Source organism: Carassius auratus, chromosome 34, assembly GCF_003368295.1.
Source record: "Carassius auratus strain Wakin chromosome 34, ASM336829v1, whole genome shotgun sequence".
Classification (NCBI taxonomy): Eukaryota; Metazoa; Chordata; class Actinopteri; order Cypriniformes; family Cyprinidae; genus Carassius; species Carassius auratus.
In genome coordinates, this window is record NC_039276.1 from 20658937 (window position 1) to 20673973 (window position 15037).

The following is a 15037-nucleotide window of genomic DNA, read 5'->3' on the forward strand; positions in this document are numbered from 1 at the left end:
CAAATTATAGGCCTATTTCAAATCTTCCATTTATGTCTAAAATTTTAGAAAAAGTTGTGTCTGCTCAATTGAGCACCTTCCTGCATAAAAATGATGTGTATGAAGAATTTCAGTCAGGTTTTAGGCCACACCATAGCACAGAAACTGCACTTGTTAAAATTACAAATGACCTGCTCCTTGCGTCAGACCAAGGCTGCATCTCATTTCTAGTCTTACTTGATCTTAGTGCTGCGTTCGACACCATAGATCATGACATACTCATAGGTCGATTACAAAACTATACAGGTATTCAAGGGCAGGCTCTAAGATGGTTTAGATCCTACCTGTCCGATCGCTACCATTTTGTTTACTTAAATGGGGAGTCATCTCATTTATCATCAGTACAATATGGAGTGCCACAAGGATCCGTCCTAGGTCCCTTTCTATTTTCAATATACATGTTGCCCCTTGGTAATATTATTAGAAAATACGGAATTAGCTTCCACTGTTATGCTGATGATACTCAGCTATATATCTCAACGAGACCAGATTAAACTTCCCAATTATCTAAGCTAACAGAGTGTGTTAAAAATGGAAAAAGATTGGATGACAAATAAATTTTCCAATTAAATTCGGATAAGACAGAGATACTAATTATTGGACCAAAAAACACTACACAGAATCTTGTAGATTACAATCTGCAACTAGACGGATGTACTGTTACTTCCTCGACAGTCAGAAATCTGGGTGTTATATTAGACAGCAATTTGTCTTTTGAAAATCATATTTCCAATGTTACAAAAACTGCATTCTTCCATCTTAGAAACATTGCCAAGCTACGAAACATGTTATCTGTTTCTGATGCAGAAAAGCTAGTTCATGCATTCATGACCTCTAGACTGGACTATTGTAATGCACTTCTAGGTGGTTGTCCTGCTTCGTCAATAAACAAGCTACAGGTAGTCCTTACGAGGTCAAGAAAATATGATCATATTACCCCAATTTTACAGTCTCTGCACTGGCTACCTATTAAGTTTCCGTATCAGTTACAAATTATCATTACTTACCTATAAGGCCCTAAATGGTTTAGCTCCTGAGTACCTAACTAACCTTCTACCACGTTACAACCCATCACGCACCCTAAGGTCACAAAACGCTGGACTTTTGATCGTTCCTAGGATTGCAAAGTCCACTAAAGGAGGTAGAGCTTTCTCACATTTTGCTCCCAAACTCTGGAATAGCCTTCCTGATAATGTTCGGGGTTCAGACACACTCTCTCTGTTTAAATCTAGATTAAAAACACATCTCTTTCGCCAAGCATTCGAATAATGTATCTTTTTAATTGTGAGTGTAGTTGCATCTGATCAAAGGTGCATTTTTACTCATTAGCTTGGGTTAAACTAATTTTACTTTGTTGGATCAGCAGCTATGCTAATGATGTCTGTATTTTGTTTCTATGTTTCGCCACGGGATTTACATCCCGTGGTAACTAGGATTTACACAAGCTCCAGTCTGGATCCAGAACACCTGAGAAGGGATGATGCTGAATCAACAAACAGAACTAACAATTATTGCTAAATGTGTGACTGAATCATATAATAACTTAATTAATAATATTGATAGTTCATCGTCTAGCTGACTACGTCTTGTATCATTATTATTATTTTTATTTTTTCTAAAATCCTGTCAAATGTGCACAAACTAATAGCTACTACTAAATATTGTAGAAACATAATTTTCTGTAAAGTTGCTTTGTAACGATTTGTTTTGTAAAAAGCACTATACAAATAAACTTGAATTGAATTGAATTGAATACAGATCAAGTGTTTTTGTTCAGACTTCTGTTTTTGTTTTATTCTATTTCTAGAATATCAGTGAGCGCAAAATTTTCTCCTCAAAAACTGATCATCACTATACATGCTATTTAATTGTTTAATGGTCTCCTTCATGTGTACATAATATTATTTTTAGGCAGTATAAAAAATAAAAATACAAAAAAAGAGAGAGAGAATGACATGGAAACATCAAAAAAAAAAAAACTCACATGATGCAACCATAAATGCTTTTGACTAGATTCTAGGAAATCATGTGGACTTTGTAGGACAGTACTGTATGTTCAGTATCTTTCAATCTTACTATCAGGTGAAGTAGGTACATTTTTTTTTACTTAATGTAATATTTATTCATTTTTCTTATTGTTTTATATTGTTAATTAAAATTGTATTAACCATTGATTTAATAGTCATATTCATATCTGATTTATACATACATGGATTCACCCAGCATACAGTTTTATTTGCTCATATTAGGAAACAACAAACTATATGTATACATTTAAAGATTAATTTGCCACCACAGGAATATGAAAAATGTTTTAAAACTGAAGGGGGGCTTCAGGATGTCATCCAAAAATTGCACTTTATATTATACATTTAGAATAGTGAAATACTAATATCTTGATGCCATTTAAAAATAAGTTAATTAACATAAATGAGAAGTTTATGTATAAAATACCTGTAGAATCTAAACGTTTCCCAGAATTCATTATCAAGCATCAACACATGCATAATGATTTAGGTAATGTTTGAACAGACATGCATGTTAAAAACACAATGTATACAATAAATACATGTAAACACTGCTAATTCAGGTGAAAATGCTGAGATGGAGACAAAGATAGGAATCCCTAGAGTCTAATAATCTAGGGAAGAGAATTACTTGACTAAACATCATGAATGTTATGGATCTGTGTTCACACATATTGACCTGAAGTGTGTATGTCCTGAGGCCCATGGAAGTCCAAGAGAACCTTCATAGAAGCCTTAAAGAATGAGAAGAAAAGCCTAAGAGAGGTAGAGAAGAGTGAGAGCTCTTCAGCAGACAGTGCCCAGCAGGAGATGGACTTGCTGTAGTCACATCAAAAGATGGCACCCAACGCTGGGCCACCTCCTCTGGCTTTGAACACAAGATAAATTAAACAACAAAGAACACGATGACATTCACAGCCCTGTTTGCTACAGTTAACTGAACACCACACAATCCTCAGACCCCATACAGACACACACAAATACTTCAGTGGATTGGATATACTAAAGGCCTTATGGTGTTTGTTTCATGAGTTATATTCCATAATAAAGGATGCAACCCTTACTCAACAAATAAAATGATAGATGTTCTGCTAGGGTTTTAGTAGGCTTGAAATGATGACACAATGTAAAACCACTGTAAGACTTAAGCTAGCAGCAAAGCAGCAAAGACAATATGATAAAAAATTCACCAGTCTTTTTCTTGTTTGCCGTTATCATCTTTATGATTATGCTATTAATACTAACTAAAATAATTTGACATTTTACCTTCATGTTTTCTCTTTCTTTCCTTTTTTTTTTTTTTTTTTTACTTTTTTTACTTTTTTTTGTATTATTATTGTTTAACAGGTTTCAATGCTTGTAGAAGTTGAATGTTTTCCAGAAATCATTAGCCAAATAAGACAAGCCTTTTTTATTTACTATGACAAAACAGAGAGGAAAATATATGATAAAAACAACAATTTAATATATATATATATATATATATATATATATATATATATATATATATATATATATATATATATATATATACACACACACACACACACACACACACACACACACACACACACACAAGTGTAATGAGTTTAATTATAATAGAGACAGGAGGGGGAGGTGGATTCAGCAAAATGACCAATGGTCAATAAATTGTTTACATTATAAGTTTAATCTTTTTCAGATTTACAAAAGCTATTATCTTGCCACACAGTAGGTGATATTGCAAATACTTAGATTTAATATATTGCAGAATTAATCACATTAATCACAGAATTAACACAGAAAATAGTAAAAAAGTTGAAAAAGTGTAAATGTTGTAAGCAGCAAACCCAAACTAAAGCAGCAGCAGGTATGAGATTTGACTGCTTAAATGTTTCTGTCTAAAAACATCTATCCTCTCAGAGTGGGACATGGCTTTAGTTGCAGTCTACTCAGGATTACACATTACAGATAATATGACATCTGTGAATGACAGATGTCTGGATATGAGCAACCACAATCAGTCAACATCAACACTTCAGTTTAAGAGCCATCATTTAACGAAACAAAAAACACAACATACAGTATGTGACTGTAGAGAGCTGTCTAATCAAGCACATTCATATGCAGCATATACATACATGGGTTTATTTTAAACTCTTTGATAGTATATTATATATAAATATATACTATATATAAATTATACTAAAGTATAAGAATGTGATTGAAATAAAGGTGCTGTAAGTTTAAATGTTCTGCTATCTTCTGCCACATTATTGACTGAATTAGACCCCCTCCCAACATACACCACATGACCTCTCTCTAAACCCAGCCATCTAAAGACGTATCAGCCAACCCAACATCAGAAAACCTGAGCATGCACAATGACCGAGATGCAAAAACAAGGATGGGAGTTCTTTGTAATTTTAGCTTTGGTATTTTATTGACAAAAAAAAATGTTTACAGCACCTTTAAATGCAAAGTAAAGCATACATTTAGTGTAAAAAAAATAAAAAAAAGTTCTTTCTTGTTCCTTAACTTCATTATTCAGACACCCATGGACAGATACACACCTTCACTTATTGGAAAAATATTAACAAATCATTACAAATACTTTTGGGAATAATTTATCTGTCAATGCATAAAAGCAGGGGGTTCTGTTCTGACATATAGAGATTGCCACTGTCAAATAATAACAAAATCAATACAGTTGTTACCCATAATGCTAGCACTTCAAGTCCACAAGGGTTAAATTAAGTGTAGCAGTATGATTTGTACATTACTTTTTAGTTTATTGATATTTAATTGAAAAAAAATAATAATAAAAAAAATAAAAAATAAAAACAAAAACAATTACATTCAGGTAAAAAAAAAAAAAAAAAAAAAAAAATAATAATAATAATAATACAAAAAATAATATTGTGCGCCAATATTATTATATAATATCTAACTTAATTAATATTGAGTGAGATAAAATAAGTTTATATCTAAACAGTAATTTTAGAATAAAAAAAATGGAAAAGGAAAAATAAGAAAATAATAAATATAAATATTTAAAAATAATATTTTTTATTTGATGTAACATGCACTGCAGGTATTAAATGTTACAATACTATCATTAGCAGTACAAAATGGTTTGGCAGAGATTCTTTTGGCAAGCCACTGATTAAATCTGAAACACCAAATCACAAACAGTATTCGTCAGAGCCGGTGTAAAATCATACGGCTGTTAACTGAGAGTTTAGTCATGATTACACTTATCAACTTCTGAATCCAAAACAACTGTGCACTCATCTTCTAGTTTTACATAGGCTCGAGTTGACTGGATTCTAAAATACTTAACTGAAACTTGCTATTGCATTAAAAAAAAATATATAATATTTTTGCCTATATTAATGCTTATATATTATTGCAAATTAAAAATATCCAACATGAAAATATCTCAGTCAGTTTTATAGGGAAATATTTTTAGTCATTTGTTTTCTTTTACATTTTTTTATATTTCAGAGACATATGCATACACTTAAGTAAATTTGCACAGATTGCAAGAGAGAGATAATAAAGGGGGCAAAGGCTAGTGCACAGAAATGCACATTATGTCATTTAGACGCACAGAGAGAATGACACGGTGTCAAATCTGTGTGACAGAATTAGGTGAGTTTTAAGAGAGGTGGCCAGCAGGGGAATAGAGACTCTCGGGGCACACACACACACACACACACACACACACACACACACACACACACATACATATCCACACATGCACACACAGTCACACACAGTCACACACACATACAGTACATAAGAGCATTTTCTTCTCAAACACAGACACACACACCGAACACATCACATGAATTCAGTATAAAATGCCAGATCACTGGGCAGCTTATTTATCTGCAGATAAGAAGGGAAGGGCAACATTAATGTGCCCAAACATATTACATTTAAAAAATTTACTAAGATCTGCTATTATTTACAATTATTTATTTGTGCTTTTTCTTTTCTTTAGCATTTTAATTTTATTATATCATTTTAGATTGTATTTTAATACTATTTAGTTGTTCCTTACTATTATTTAAAAGCTCATAATGCAATAACGCTATTATTAAAAACTGAAACTTCTTTCTTTATTTTTTTTTCTAGGCGTCAAACAAATCTAACTACATCACGTGAAAATGAACGTATCTTTTTATTTATAGTTATTTATTTTTTTTTTATTTTTTTTTTTACCACTTAAATTAACATAATGTATCTCTGGCCATCTCTCTTTCTCTACAGTGCTTAATAATTCCTGACGTTGAATCTTGTTATTGAATAAAAAATAAATAAATAAATAAATTAATAATAATAATAATAATAATAAAAAATCAATATGAACAGACTGCGACCCACTGGACGGAAAGAGAATTACACTTATGTATTTTATTCTTTCCTGTGGATATGAGGAATTAAGTACTATAACCATGAAAATGATGCTAATGATTATGATTATGATTATGATGGTGATGGTGATGGTGATGATAATGATAATAATAATAATAATAATAATAATAATAATAATAATAATAATAATAATAATAATAATAATAATAATAATAGTTTAATTTAAATAATAGGTTTAATTATAAATTAAATACTGTATATGCATTTTTTTTTTTTTCTTGAATACTTTCAAAATTACATTGCACGTTCAAGATAAGGTAACAATTTATGTAAGTCATTCTGGATAAGAATTTCAGTGCTAAATGTAATGAATGATGAAAAAGTATTTTAGGTAGGACTACACTTATAATCTACACAAATAATCTAATCATTCAACCATCATTTAATAACAGCTATCAATATAACATTACTATGCAATGTCCAGCACTGTGCCGATCTTAGTGTTTCTTTAGCTAACTGCAACTTTGTAGGCTCTTGCCGATTTTAATCTGAGACTGACATCTAGTGGACTGTCAAACACTACCACTTGCACACATCTCTCAAATATAAAACCAAAAATGGTTATTCTTAGAGAAAATGTAAAAATGTGGGTTACACTTTATTTTAAGGTGTCTTTGTTACAGTGTAATTATGTATTTAAGTACTGAGTAATATTAATTATTAATAGGGTTACTTGCATGTAATTATGCATAATTAATTGATATTTTAATAGTGAGTACATGCACAATTTGTAACAAGGACACCTTCAAATAAAGTGTTGCAAAAGCATGCAAACACATGGGGCCCCAAATGTTTCCCTGCTGGCTCAAGCAGTTAACTCAGACATTGCTTTCTGCATCCTTTTAACATCACTTATCAGTCACTGGATAATTAGGGCTTACATGCATGGAAGATACAGCAATGAAGCATACATATCACTGAACAGCTTTCACATACATTTCCTCTATACGGTGCTCCTGAGGTAACATGGTCGATTCACTTAGTTTTGTCATGGCGATTAGATAATAACTTGTGGGAATGTAATAATATGTCGTGGCCATGATATATTAATTTGAGGGAACATCAGATTAACTTGTGGGAACATGATATTATGTGATATTATAATTAACATATGCAAAACTACTGATGAAAGGAATCAAAAGATCTAAATGAGTCTAACATTTTTCTTCCCAAATGATTCACTCACAGTACTCAAAATGCTGCACAATGGTGACATCCACTGATAAAAGCTTGAAATGGAAAGGAAAGGCTTAAAACACAAGAAAGTAAGGGCTTTGTTTACATGCACAACAGTATTCTTGTTGACATTACATGAGCAAATATTTTCAGTCGTGTTTAAATGCTACTTGCTAATGAATGTTGTAGTTTTACACAAATTCTGTAACTATTCACTTAATCTGCAAACCCGTGACACACAAAATGTAATATATATTTCATACTTTCATACTTCAAATACAAATTACATAAACAATCCAGCAGTGGAGGTTTGCTTTATCGTGTGATTTTGTGAGTGCAAAGATAAAGTTTTAAGTTGGGGCTATTCATTTGTTATGCTTTTACAGTTATATGACTTTGAATCTATATGTCTATCAATTTATAATGTTTGGTGTAACATAAGACTGATAGAAAAGTTAATTGAAAGTCATTCCATAATACTTATACAAGTAAGTATTCTCTGGCTATTCAGTCAAATATAACGTCAGTACTTCAGTAACCATACGAACATTACATAAATGTGTTACTACTGTTATGAGGCAATAGGGATGAGAGACAAGTAGATCCATGTGCAGGCTTTTATTCAAAGATGTGGCCATAACAGGCGAAGTGGAGAGCTTATTTATAAGCTTATTTATGTTCAACACTTGGGTCAATACAATGAAGCACTTAACTTGGAACACTATTCCACCCAAGCTCCTAAAAGAGGTGTTTTCAGGAGTTATTTTTTGACTATTATTAATTTGTCATTGTCATTAGGATATGTCCACAAAACCTTCAAACTGGCTGTTATTAAGCTTCTCATTGAAAAACAACAACTTGACCATGAAGATCTACTTAATTACAGATTGATCTTGAATCTTCTTTTTCTGTCGAAGATACTAGACAAGGTAGTATTCTCACAATTATATTCCTTCTTAGAGAAAAATGGTATCTGTGAGGATTTCCAGTCAGGATTTAGACTGTATCATAGTACTAAGACTGCTCTAGCTAGAGTTACAAATGACCTGCTCTTATCATCTGAATGTGGTTGTATCTCTCTATTAGTGCTACTGGATCTTAGAGCTGCGTTCGACACTATTGTCCACAACATTCTTTGCATAGACTAGAAAACTTTGTTGGTATCAGTGGAGGTGCATTAGCATGGTTCAAATCATACTTATCTGACCGCAATCATTTCGCAGCAGTGAATGAAGAGGTATCATATCAATCACAAGTGCAGTATGGAGTACCTCAAGGTTCAGTACTAGGGCCAATACTTTTCATGCTTTGCATGTTACCCTTATATATCATCAGGAAACACGTTGTTAGCTTTCACTGTTATGCGGAAGAAACTTAGCTATATATAACTTTGTGGCCTGGTGAAACACACCAATTTGAAAAACTAATGGAATGCATAGTCAGTATAAGTGATTGGTTTAGCACCTCAGTATTTGAACAAGCTCTTATTGCAGTATTGTCCTCAACGTCATTCTCAATTTGATAATACTCATTCTCAATTAGATAATACCTAGAATTTTAAAATCAACTACAGGTGGCAGATCCTTTTCCTGGTTAGCACCAAAACTCTGGAATAACATTCCTAACATTGTTCGGGAGGCAGACACACTCTGTCAGTTTAAATCTAGATTAAAGACCCATCTCTTTAAACTGGCAAACACATAGCACACTAACACATTTCTATTATTCAAATCCGTTAAAGGACTTTTACGCTGCTTAATGAATGTCAGCGGAGACCAGAAAAACTAAATGAGCCCAAGAGACAGATCACCACTAAAGTTCTTGTCTGCTAGACGGCCACTGGGACAAGACCACAGGAACCAGATGATTCCTTTGAACAATGTGACTTTGTTACAGGCTGGAATTGAACTACTTGTCTGGCCAGAGGAGAACTGGCCCCCCGAATGAGCCTGGTTTCTCCCAAGGTTTATTCTCCATTCTGTCACCAATGGAGTTTTGGTTCCTTGCCGCAGTCGCCACTGGCTTGATTAGTTGGGGACACTTAGAATCAGAATCAGAAAGAGCTTTATTGCCAAGTATGCTTCCGCATACAAGGAATTTGTTTTAGTGACATAGGCTTCCAGTACACAGAGACAACAAAACACAGACAAAAAAAAAAAAAAAAAAATGTAGGCAAATAAATAAGTGTATAAACAATTGTGCTATAAATGATAATGGAATAGGATTGAATAAGATGCAGGGATGTACTACGATGGAGGGGTAACAAATAAATATAAGGATATTGCACTTTATTTTTATTTATTTATTTATTTTTTTTGCATAAGCATAAGTGGGGAACTTTCAACTGTTCATGAGGTAGATTGCCTGGGGGAAGAAACTATTCTTGTGCCTAGCTTACTATCCAGTGATATTATCGACTTGATTGCAAAGACACTATTTCAACTGAACTGTGCTGGATGATGAAACACACACACACACACACACACACACACACACACATAAATATATACATACATATATTATTCTAGATCTAATTGCACACAAACTAAAATTCTATACTGAGTGCTGTATCAAAATATTTTCATAGAAAGTTGACTGGAAGGAAAAAGTGTGATAGGAAAAGGTGCACAAGCAACAGGGATGACCAGAGCCTTGGGAAGATTGTCAGGAAAAGACAATTCAAGAACCTGGGAGAGCTTTATGAGGAGTGGACTTAAGCCGGCAGGCTGGAGTCAGCGCATCAAGAGTTACTACACTCAGACGACTTCAGCAAAAGGGCTATAGCTGTCACATTCCTAGAACCAAGCCACTCCTGAATCAGAACCCGTCCCATACCCCCCCCCCCAAAAAAAAACAAAAACAAAAAAAAACACATCAGAGCCGTTTCACCAGGGGTAAGGAGAAAAAGAACAAAACGTTCTTATCGCTAAGTAGTTCTTAACCTATTCCTTAACCTCTCTCTTAACGTTATGGCACGATTCCCGACACGTTCGTACACTAAGTATATCTCCTGTAAGCCACACTTCCGTAAGGTTGGTCTGGACCATTTGTAAGCTCTCTCTTAGCGTTGTTTGAGCTCAAGACGCTAGTCACCGCCACTGTCCAGCAGTCTTTAGAAATCAGTGCAGCGCAGTACAAGTCAAACTATGGTATGTTGACAGTGTTGTGGCTCAACAATGATTTTATGTTATGGACATTTTAAGACTCATAATAAATTATGTTCGCAATGGATTCAGGCCTATTTATGAAGTTGACTTTATGTGGTATCAGAACTAATATGGTGTTAAATTGGTGGTATTAAATAGAAGTAACTGCAACTGTTTGCCAATCAATTCTGATTGTGAAGTACCTTACCATACTGTATAAAAGTGTATTATATAATTTTTAGAATTCGTTGAACCAATGTCAAGAAGTGGCACAAGTGGTATAACGGGATAAGGAGGGTGGATGATTAGCGAGGGATACCCGGTTCATCTAACCGTCACAACATATCATGTGAACATATTACTGAAAAGTTGATCATTTAATTTATAGTCTATATTTTACTGATAACTTAAACAATGTTCAAATAAACGCTGTAATGCACCTTCACGTGAAGTGGAAAATCGATTCTTGAGCAATCGATGCCAACTAATTCAGCACCCTCACTCAGGGCAGTGCATTTGTAACGTCGGACGTACTGTAAGAGGCAGCGTGTTAAGAAGCTTTCTAAGGGACACTTCGGGGAACACACTTAGGAACATAAACAACTTTGGTAAGATATATCTTCCCAGGTCTGCTTAGCAGGCTAAGAGTGAGTGTTATCGGGGAACCGGGCCCTGGACTGTTGCCCAGTGGTCCACAGTCCTCTTTTCAGATTAAAGTAAATTTAGGATTTAATTTGGAAATCAAGGTCTGGAGTCTGGAGGAACACTGGAGAGGCACATAATCCAAGCTGCTTGAAGTCCAGTGTGAAGTTTCTGAAGTCACTGATGATTTGGGGTGCCGTGGCGTCTGCTGGTGTTGGTCCTTTGTGTTTTATCAAGTCCAAAGTCAATGCAGCCATCTACTAGGAGATTTTGGAGCACTTTATGCTTCCATCTGCTGACAAGGTTGGGCCAAAGCGTGCCAGCTGAGGCTAGAGGTGTGGTTATGAACAAAGGTGGAGTTTCTCCGCGCCTGGAGAGTGTCAGCGCTGCGGATCATTTCAGAAAGATAACATCTTACACCAGCATTAAAAACTTTTTAAAATAACTTAAGCTCAAAGCTCACTCTTAGTCAGCAGCGAGTGTTTGAAATAACTTGATCCGATGTGGATTATAATCAATAAACAAGGCAGAAATATTTATAAGCGATGTAATACCCTCATTAATACCCTCATGTTGTTCCAAACCTGTAAGACCTCCGCTTATCTTTGGAACACAGTTTAAGATATTTTAGATTTAGTCCGTTGAAGCTGTGTGAATGGTATACTGTCCATGTGACATACGAGGTCAGTTATAATTTTTTGAAGCCTCGAAAATACATTTTGGTTCAAAAATAGCAAAAACTACATCTCCAATATGCATTAATCCACAAATGACTTAAGCTGTTCACTTTTTTAATGTGGCTGACACTCCCCTCTGAGTTCAAACAAACCAATATCCCAGAGTAATTAATTTACTCAAACAGTTCACTGACTGAACTGCTGTGAAGAGAGAACTGAAGATGAACACCGAGCCGTTGTTCCTGAGAGGTGAGTAAAAGGCGGGTTTTAGTGAAGCGCAGCGGAGCTTCAGGCTCAACAGTGGAAACGCTGTGCTATTTTGACCTCAGTGCTACTGGCCCGCTAGCACTGGCCCGACAGAGGAAATGCTGCTATTAATGCCTCAGCTGTGCCACAGGCTGATCACCTTCATGCCACACCGCATTGAAGCTGTAATTTGTGCAAAAGGAGCCCTAATCAAGTATTGAGTGCATAATTAAACCTGCTTAGCAGATCTTGAACATTTGTTTTGTAAATCCTAAAGACTGATCTTTGAGAAAATCTGCACATTTTTTGAGATAATGATTTTTTTTTATTATTATTATTTATTAGTCATTTATGAACACTTTTATAAACCATTAACAAAATTAAACTTAATATAAATTTTGACCAACTTCTCTTTTTGATAATGTCTTCCTTCAGGTAGATTGCATATTGTCAAAGCATATAACATCTGTTGCATGGCAGGCAGGCAGGATGATGTTTGGCCTCATTGATAATAATTACATTGTATGTGTTCTCCCTGAAGGAAGACATTATCAAAAAGTGAAGTCGGTAAAACTTTATATTAAGGTCCCCTTTGTAAAAGGTTTATAGAGGTGTTCATAAATGACTAATTAATCATTTGATGCACTCACATACATTATAATTTCATTGCTATTATCATATAATATCATTGATAAGCATATTTATACTTTATTTTACTTATTTCGATTAAAAATAGATTCCTGATTTATTTCATGATGCAGCAAGAATAGGCTTTTATAGTCAAACTCATCTTGATAAACAAAATGTATCATTTTGTAATCATTGTTATGGATCGGCATGAACTTTTGCAGATTATCTTGGGTTAGATACAGAGTAGCTTCTGGTAAGAAACATATTAAAACAATTTGCATGATTCATTAGATATAAATTAGAAAGCTTAAATACAACACTTCTCAGTCTCCCTTTAAATGCTGCATTATGAAATAAAATGCTGCATTATGAAATAAGAAATTATGGTTTATATTGAAAATAAGTATGACTAAATATATTTATTAAGCAGTTATAACATATGAGTTAACAATAGCTCACTATTTGGCAGGTATTGCGTTAAAATCACCCTTTTTATTCATGCATTTATATCTGCTTATTATTAATGATGTATAATGTTTTGGTAAATGAGCTACTAGTCATCTTGCACCTCTTTTTGACACACTTTAGTTTGGGGTCCAGTTCTCTCTGCTAACAAATTATTAACCATAAGTTTTGGAACAATAACAAACTATTAACCATAAGTTTTGCAACAATAAACTCCTAATTGGCTACCCATAAATAGCTGGTAAGGCAGTTGTTAAATGTAGGTATGGGGAAGGATTAAGGTATTTAAAATATGTTAATACAGAATAAGGCATTAACATATGCCTTATTCATACATGAAAATGTATACAGACGTGTATGTTTTAAATTAATATTGTTTATAAATATTTAAATATTAAGTAACTGTATTATGTTTTGTTTTATTTATGGACTTTGTTGTTGTTTCACACACACACACACACACACAAGCACACACACACACACACACACACATACGTGTGTGTTCAATACTCACTGTGTACATTTGCATGGGATAAATGCAGAGCACAAATTCTAGGAAACCATTCTTGGCTACATGTCACTTTCACCTTTCGATTCATTTTCCCTTTTAATTGTTTTGAGATAACTGACTTTAGTTTGGTGAGATATGCATGAATGACAGAATATGACTACAGTCATGAATTTACAGTTTTTTTATTCGCTTTGGTACTATTTTCACAAATAAGGTGTACATCAGGGCCGTGCAGAGACCTTTTGAGGGGCATGTGCTGAAACTGAAAAAGGGCACCCCCTCCCTTTTTTTATATCAATTATATATATTCTCTTTTTTAGCTATTCTGTTTGGTTTCATAAGCTAATTTGTATTATTTGGTTAACATTTTTATGAATGACATTGAGAAGAGGGGAAGGTGAGCAATGAGTCAAGTATTTTGGACTAATTTTTTTAAATATAATTTAAGTAATTATGTCCAACACTACGGTACAACTCAATTCCAGATTATAAGAAACTATAGCCATACCGTTACTATAACATATCCAACATGTTTCCGCCTACCTGGCAAAAATTTGATACTGTGGTGGACCAGGGATGTTGGTTTTTGAAGGTCTCCTATTCACTACACTTTCCCTAAAATAAGCCAGCAATGAAAAAATAAATAAAAATAGTGTGAAAAGTACAGTTGCAGTGAAAAGCATTTCTGATGGATCACGTGACACTGAAGAGTACTAACTGCAGTAATGATGCTGAAAATTCAGCTTTGATCACAAAAATAAATTTAATTTTAAAATATATTCAAATAGAAAACAGTTATTTAAAATTTTAAAAAATATTACACTATATTAATGTTTTTGCTGTATTTTGGATCAAATAAACGAAGCCTTGGAATGAATCATGAATTACATTCTGCATGATAAAATATAAAGATTTCACAGTGATCTTCTGTAATTTTTTTTAGTTACTACTACATTACTGTAGTAAAACCATGTTTTACTACTTTTTATACAGAGATACATAACATGATTATCCTAAATGTTAAAAAATTAAGTGTATCAGCAATCATAAATCAAA